Source organism: Carassius gibelio, chromosome B15, assembly GCF_023724105.1.
Source record: "Carassius gibelio isolate Cgi1373 ecotype wild population from Czech Republic chromosome B15, carGib1.2-hapl.c, whole genome shotgun sequence".
In the NCBI taxonomy this organism is placed as follows: Eukaryota; Metazoa; Chordata; class Actinopteri; order Cypriniformes; family Cyprinidae; genus Carassius; species Carassius gibelio.
Window position 1 is genome coordinate 10057622 of NC_068410.1, and position 8860 is coordinate 10066481.

The following is an 8860-nucleotide window of genomic DNA, read 5'->3' on the forward strand; positions in this document are numbered from 1 at the left end:
ATAATATATAATCTGTAATATCTAATAGTAAAAGGAAAACGGTGTGAATAATGCATATAATGAATATATATATATAATAGCTTTAACACAATTATAATACTTTATTAACATATTGCAGAGTCTCTTATGCTTTCCAATGTTGCATTTATTTGACAAAAACAGTAATACTGTAAAATATTACTCAAGTTTAAAATATTTACTTTCTATTGTAATATATTAAAAAATATAATTTCTTGGCAAAGCTGAATTGTCAGTGTCTCATGACCCTTCAGAAATCATTGTAATATGTTGATTTGCTGCTCAAGAAACATTTCTTATTATTATTATCAATGTTGAAATTTAGTGGAAACTGTAATACATTTTAGTTTTTCAATATTATTCCATGAACAGAAAGGTCAAAATCACAGCACCTTTACTTCACTCACCCACCCAAAATGATAATAATGATCTCTTTCACCTCAGTTTCATCTTAAATAGCCTTACCTAACACTTTACATGAGGCTGTTACCTTCCACAAATAACAAATCACGTGTTCAGGTGATCTGACACACTCCGCTTTCTTTCTGGCGAGATCATTGTTCATAATTAACCCAAATCACTGGTCGAGGGAAGATCATGTGTCACGACCTGACAAAACAGCTTATTAAACGGTGCTTGACCTTGGTGTGACTCCTAAAGTGGATGTCAACCTTGAACTACGGATGACACACTACCGGCAAACGGCCTTAATCCACTCAACTCAGAGCAGGCTGGATCAGGTTTCGGCCCCCATTATTGGAGATGCCCACTAAAAATACACCAACGAACAGTAAAGTGCTGTTTCAAAGCAGCCTAGATGATAATTATCTCAGCCTGGTGGGAAAAAAATCTGGCCCCTCTGGGTCAGGTCTAAGGCCATGAGCGAGGGTGACGATAGCGTCATCCTCAATGGTGTGACCAAAACATGTCCGCCACTTCCAAGGTCTCGCAGAGCTGCATTTAGTATGCGCTACTTGGGGGAAGGGTAATGCTCTGATTTACTGATGACTATCAAATGGAAAAACAGCTGCCCCTTTGTGATGAATGAGGTGACACTTTTTGTTCAAAGCACCAATAAAACCTTTAAACAAACCACAAATGACCACAACAAAAAGACTACACCTCTCTAGCGATGCAAAAGCACCAAGAATTAACATATCAAAGTGGCGTGTTGAAAACACAGGGCTGTAATGTTTACCCAGCTGTCCCTCGTGTTTCTGTCTCTCCATCACCGCAGATTCTTTCCACAGTCCAAACATGGAGGGCAACCAGCCTACAGCAAAAAAAATGAGCCATGAGCTGAACTCAACAAAACCGCATCCCCCGGGAAACGACATGAACTATACACCCACAACGTGTTGTGAAGGGGTGCCTGCTGTTGCTCAGTAACAGATTAGCCCAGTTTATGCTTTAACGCGGTGGATCCGCTGCCCATCACCGCTCGCTCTCTGCCAAATCATGGCCAGAGGACTTTCCAGACACTCACGCTAAACAGCCCTTGACCATGAACTGTCTGACTGTTCAAACATTTTCAAAAACTCTGAACACTTCTCTGTGATGCCCATACTGCCCCAGAACTCATCCGTAATATCTTTCTTGATAACAGCACAATCTATTTTTCCATTTCAGCCGCATTCAAAAACAACAACCATGGTATTTAACAATTGAAATGAGCAAAGCATACAAAGAAAATATGAAATGTCTTTAAAGAACATATTATTTTGGCTGAACATGGGGTTCCCTCTCATTCTCAGTGCCTCTAGCAATAAGAAGTTCATTTACTAGCTGTAGAGAGACCTATTAGAGAAAACTGAGAGTGACTGTCCAGAACAAAGAAACTATTATATATATTAAAAGTCTTAAAAATGATAAAAGTACATACATACGCACATATATCGGTTTAAGATCAGGCTGGATATAATCGGGGTATAAACAGTACAGCAGAATATCTACCAGCTGACACATTTCCACCGTGGCACATAATATATCATCAAACCATTCTTCCCTAAACTAAACTCTGAAAAGGCCATACGCTGTACGAGTAGACGGTAATACCCAGCGTTTGTATTCAAAGTGGAGACACAATCTTTTCTCACCATATGTTATAGATTACCAGGCAATGAATTCTTTTAATTAACTCTTAAGTAACACCTTGAAGGTCTAAGTTCAAGCTGTGCATTATTGTCTTGATCTGCTTGCCACAGAGCCGTCTTTGTCTCGGCAGGCAACCGTTGGATTAGATTTTCCTAACGACATCTAGCAAGCATGACCTCATATCTTATCGAACTCGGAATACAAAAATGCAGCCGGTGAAATCACCCGTGTCGTAATGTCGCCACAGAGCTCCTTGGAAAGACTTTACCTTCACAGTACCTGGCAGAAAAAAAAGTGTCAAGCACAAAGAGTATGATCATGAAACAGTCATGGTCTTAAAAAAGTGGGTACAGTGATTCTCGCTCCTTTCATGCGGTTCTCAACGTGGCAATAAATCCATTAACACAGACTCAAGTCCATCTCACGTGCCGCTGTCCTCTCTCGCCATATATCAATCTTCTCAGTCATTTATAAATTCCAAAAATCCCCTTTTAGTTAATTGCCAAAGCAATTTAATTTCTAAAAAAGCTCTCTGAAGAGCAAGTCATAATGAAGTAGGGATACATCAAGTGACTCTCTCTGACAATGCCGCTCTTTTTGCACTTGCTGGTTTGAGTGGATGAACAGTGAAAGATGCTTGCATTAAAGCCATATAATTATGTGAGGGTGAAGCACTCCACAGCTCGGCTTATTGTAGCAGACACAATGCCCTTGCCTGAGCTCTGTAGGCTCCAGAAAGGACAGGCGGCTAAGAAGTTGTGAAGGACAATCCCCCCTAATAGGACAGCACTGCAGCGGCCTTGGACTCTGAATTCTCTGCTCGACAGGGGACATACATCAATCCGTCAGCCCAGCCACAGACAGCCCCGTAACCTTCAAAAGTCTCAGGATTGGTGAGGAATGATTGGCATTCGAGTGAGCCACTTTCTCAGTGGGCTTTGCTTCATATAACCCAGGGTGGTTAAATTAAGATTCCATTGAATAACAGTCTTAAGTCCACTTTAACTATCGCCCCTACTGCGTCCTCTCAAGCCTTCAATTATGCTGATCCTGCCGCACGGTGACCTGCGAAAACCTTTATCCCCGCGGCCATTAAAGCTGTCTAGAGACCTAGCCAGGGCAACACATGTTGCAAATGATCGGCTCAACCCGCTGTGTTTATTCAAAACTGACTGCAGAACCAAAATGTAATGGATTTGGTGAATATTTCTTCAACATCTAAACCAACTTAAAGAGCTAAAGTTCTTAAAGGCACTGTGACATTCAGTTAAAAGTAGGCCCAGATGGAATCTAAAGAAGATTTTTACAGTTTCTACACTGATTTTGAAGGAAATGTGCAAATTTTGGTGCTATGGATTTTATTAGCTTTTATTGGTATATGAAAGCATATTGGCTGATGTGAAATACTTCTGGGGCAATGTTGGCCTTAAGTACCTCAGAACTTTAAAAGTTGCGAGAAAACAGAAGTGGGTGATCGTTTCTTATGTATTGAGATGTACACACAATAAATTATTATTATTATTATTTATTTATTTTAAATGTATGGCAGTTGACATGTTTTTATGAATTAGGTGTTGACTGGATGTTAAGATGTGGATTATGCACTTAAAAATTAATGTCAGTATACATTTAGTAGTGTAATGCACTTTAAACAGCATTTTGACAAATATTTTACAACTACTGAGGAAGAAAATAGCAAAATTTTAAGTGGTCGGGTCACACATAAATACATAAACATGTAATACATCAACTAGCCATAATCCAAAATGTGACCTAGAAGATATCACAAATGAATATGCAAGGGGTAAAACGTGTAGAACTTTATGAATGACCGTCATTCAAATTCTACAGAAGTATGTGGAGGCTTCAGTGGGCAGGTCTATAAAACCAAATAGGAATCTGTAAAAAAAAAAAGGTAGATTACGGACTTAGTGCCTAAAAATAAAATAATTCCATAAATCTTAAGTAAATGCATTCAAAGCCAACCTGTTACATTTGGCTCCTGATATCTCAGTCTTTATGCATGTGAAGTTAAGGATAGTTGCACACGTGTCATAAATCGCATACCTAATATTGGCCTACTCTATAAAAACATCACGATACACATCGCTCGCCTCGGGCTGACATTTCTATTCTACAGATGGAAAAATCATTTCTGTGGTGTACTGCTGATAGATGAGCTGGCACACGGAGACATGATTTAAGATGCTTCTTTCCTTTTGCCCTCCACTTTTGCTTACGCCATTAGTTTAATACAAGACTCTTTGCTTGCATTTGTCTTTTTTTTTTACCACCGCCACCCCCCCCCCCCCCACCTCCTCACAGACCACAACACGAGCCAATTTAAGAGCCACTATAAATGTCTTTTTCTTAAAAGCTGGTACACTGCTGAGATCTCATTGATCTCTGATGTTGACAAGATCACGTTCAGCCGGTTGTCTCTTCAACAAGCCGTTGCTTACACACGCACCTCTCCTCCTGATTTATCTGACCCCTATCTCACAGTGGGCTGGCTGTATTTTTTTTCTCGCAAACTATGAATAATGTACTTCAATCTCCATTATGGTCAATCAATTATGGGTTATGATTGAGGGGCGTGGTGACCTCCTGTCTGGTAGATGATCCTGTCATTATCTCATGAACAAAGAACCCCTTCCAGCCATCCATACGGAGACACACGCACACACAAACATTTCACCATTTCACTCCATCCCTCCATTTCCTCATCCTGGCTTTCTTTCCACATGGTCAGATGGCATTTACTGTTCTGCTCTGTGCAAAATGACAGGAGTATTTCTGTCTCTCTATGCCAGCCGCACATACTCTGTCAAAATCCAGTTACCTGAGCATTGAAATTCAATTTGTAATACGATGAACTGACATCATAAAATCATTCAGAAAAACAAAAAAGCACAGCAAGAGCTGGCAAACATCTCTTTAGGATTATGTGAGCATCATTTGGGAGTCCGGCCATATACAGGAAAAAACTAACTAAATTAAGCAAAAATTAACTTAAATGAAGAGGAACATTAGCGAATCAAGTCGTTCCAAACCTGTAGAACTCACACTAAAAATGTTATACTTTTTAAACGATTTTAAAGAACAGCTTTTGTTAATGCAACTAAAGTAAATGGGGTCAAGAACAACATGAAATGCCATTGACTTTCATTGCATGAAATAAAATCCTTTGTGTTCCACAGAAAAAGCAGAGTTTTAAAGGTTTGGAATGACATGAAGGTAAAGAAATGTTGAAAGATTTTCATTTGTGGGTGATCTAGCCCTTGAATAACAAGTGATATTACAAGAAATGATTCATTTACAAATACAGAAAACTGGAGTTGAAATTCTGTCTACAAATATTAGTATTAACTGGCTGTTATCACCATCCAAGATATCCAACTCTTTTAATCTAGACTTCAGTGACAAGATCGTTTACAAAAGCGTTCCTCACAGCCTTTTAAGAAAGGTTAAGAGCAACACTTTAAACAAAACTACACAACGTACTAAAGTAAGCTTTAACATAATGTGAGTAGGTAGTCAGGTTTTTGGGTGACATGTCATCATGATCTTAAGCAAGCTGTTCCTCCCGAAATGTAAACATTTGGGACTTTTTAAGACCAGAGCAAACAAAAAGTAAGATCTGATGTAAAAAGAGAACCACCTCTGCGGATTTGATTTAGTCATGCTTACACAAACATAAAAATGAACATAAAAAAAAAAATGCTTCAAAAAAGAGAAAGTGTCTCTACAGCTCATAATGTACAGCTGGGCTAATGCCACCATGGCACCATGCACATTCAATACTGTCAAACATCATGAGGTAGGCTCTATTTATTCTAAAGTATGAGTCAACACTCTGAACATTAAATATTCCAGGTCCTGTTGTTGTTCACAGCTCCACACTGATTTGAGAAACACAACAAAAGCCAAAGGCCTAAATGTATAATATGTAAAGGTACACTCAGTAATATTATACTGACACCTACTGGCCTGGAGGCAAGTAGTATGTTTACTACCTGCTGCCACAACTCTAAATCTGTTTATCTTTTATTTTTCTCCATTTCAAACTATACAAATACTTACAGTACATATTTTCAGATTCAATCCCATTGCATTTGCATCAATTGTTTGTGGTTCATGCTGGAATACAGCTGACGAACTATTGTGATTTCTCTCCATGGAACAGTGGCGAATATTGCCATTTCAGAGTGTTGTTTTTTCTTTAATGTCTATAGATTTAAAAAAAAAAAAGTGAAGTACATTTTTTAATAGTAGAAGTAACTCAATTGCATGAGATGACAGTGGGTCATGTGATATGAACATGGCTATGCCCACTGGGCGACCACCTCAACATAGAATAAAACAGCATTTTCTTTAAGGCATAGGCTATGTGAGTAGAGCATCATATCAGTGAACATTATTTTAAAGCTATTTCTCAAAAGTTCACTTAATTTGTAAAACTTTGCTTATTAGCTAAATGAAAAAAGGAAAAATTATCAGTTCACATTTCAATCACATTTAAATTTAAAACGTTAAGTAGTATCTACTCTTCATCTACATGCTCAAAAAAATGTAATATGAATCATATGATGTTCTTCATAAGCCACTGAACACAGTAATATTTTCATAAGAAATAAACACTAGATTTCATGAGAAATATTTTAGCAGGTGAGATAATTTCATGTTTCGGATACAAGATCTAGGAGCACTTGAAAGATTTCACACAAACACTTCGAAGAGTCTCGGTTAGACTAAACATGAGGAAAGCAAGGAGCCAAAATCATCCTCTTATCACAACTACAGTAACGATCTATTCTAGAGCTCGGTTCGGCTACTATTAGAGCAACAACACTCTTTTATATCACATTTCACGTGCTTGCCTCTATAAATGTACTTGAGTAGCTTCATTTCTGGTATAGGATGCTTATAAAGGAAGCAAGTCCTTGTCGCTTCCATGTAATCGTTTGATCACATGCATAAAGAAAATTAGCTAAATAAATAACGCACAAATTATACGCGCATGCCTGCATGTAAGCATTCAATGAAATATATGAAGAATCAAAATGGAAACGTCAGCTCCCACCACCCCATATATATCGCCTGCTTATTTTATATACGCACAAGCACTTCAAATACATAGCGGATTCTGGCTTTGCTGCTAATGCACGGATAAAACAAACGAATAAATGATTATACCAGAAATCTAATTTTCACACCCAGCCTTACCTGCGCGGATGGTGAAAAAAGAGAATCCCGTAGAAAATTATGCTGCATTCAGGGAACAGTCGGAGACGCGTATCTGATTATTTAAGAACAATTGAGATGTGATTATTTATTTTTTTAAATAACGAAAAGGTAAATGGGGCTGACAGCGTCTACTCCCCACATATGCGGGTTTCTAGTGCTCTTGACTCCTGCAGTCAGTCGCTTATCTGAAGAATTGTTTATTCAAGGTATCCCCGGCACTCTGCAATGCCATGTTCACTCCTCCTACCCTCATGGACGCTAGTAGTGAGATCCGATTCACGAGAGAATCATTCTTGTAATGATTCGGCAGAACCGATTCGTTAGTGAATCTTCTGAGTGCACCTTTATAAATGAAAAAAAGGTCTATTATGTCAACCACATTTGCAACAAAACAGCATAATTAGCCTACTTAGCATTTCTTAATGACTAAATAATAAATGCATATTCATGAGGTTTCAGGATAGCTTTCAAGATAGCTAAAAAATATATGTTTGATTGCATTTTGGATGACATAGTCGCTGACACTAAATTAACTTCATTTGAATTATAGTGGTCTGTTAAAAAAGAAGACAAGAAAAAGAAAACCTGTTTTCCCATGTGCTCACTATGGAAAATCTGTGGGATGGATTACTTTAACACAAGAAACATTTGACACATTGAATATAATTAATCATACATTTTGCTATAAACAGCTCATTTTTACCCATATTCAACTATATTTTATAGCAATAACAACAAAACAAAAAGTGTGTAAAATGATTTCAGGGGAAGACTTTTGAGTGATGATTCAAATGAATTATTGAATTGTTTTAATCGACTCACTATAAGAATCACCCGAGCGAATCGAATCGCTAAAATGAATCGGACTTCCCAGTACTAATGGTAGCCACCCTTAAAGCCACAGTTTAACTATCTGTTCTCTTCCTAACCCTGTGCTTTAAATCAGATCATGGCATGTACGATCACATGAAAACAGCACAGGAAAGGACAATACACACGATTTTCATATGTAAATTCATGCCTGTAGCCCTTTAACCCATAGGTGTTTTTCCTTCCCATTTTCCAATTGCATAAAGAAAAATCTTTATTATAAAAAAAGAAGAAATATAGTCAAAAAATCAGTTTTCCATAGTAAAAATGACTGTGACAAACATTAAACTTAAAAAAATAAAGTTTTATTTCACAGCCTGCCTAGTTTAGCCTTTCTATGCCTTGAGAAGACACAGCTTTTACACCAAGTTCACACTTCTTGGGACCCCATGTGACCAGTCAACAGTTCTGGCTGGAGTAAACATACCCCGCTGGGGTTACAGATGGGCTATATCCTGATGGGACATAGTATCAGCCATCAAGTTTTTCACAGTTTTTCTCTTGCATACAAAGAGATGTTAACATCCCAGCTGCCCCTCCTTGTTACAGTAGGTGACCTCTCCCTCCCAAGACAGTCACATGTTTCACTGCTGAGTGACAAGCTGAAAGAAAAACCTTTTGCTCATGTGTG

General features: G+C 38.0%; 1 protein-coding gene across 1 annotated transcript in view; it reads right to left on the bottom strand.

Annotated features, from left to right (window-relative positions):
- Positions 1 to 7605, bottom strand: part of nrip1a (nuclear receptor interacting protein 1a) — a 31746-nt gene extending 24141 nt beyond the window's left edge. Inside the window, exon 1 of the mRNA XM_052576271.1 lies at positions 7339 to 7605. The gene's annotated coding sequence lies outside the window, so the exon portion shown is untranslated. The remainder of the gene's footprint in view (positions 1 to 7338) is intronic.
- Between the last annotated feature and the right edge of the window lie 1255 nt (positions 7606 to 8860).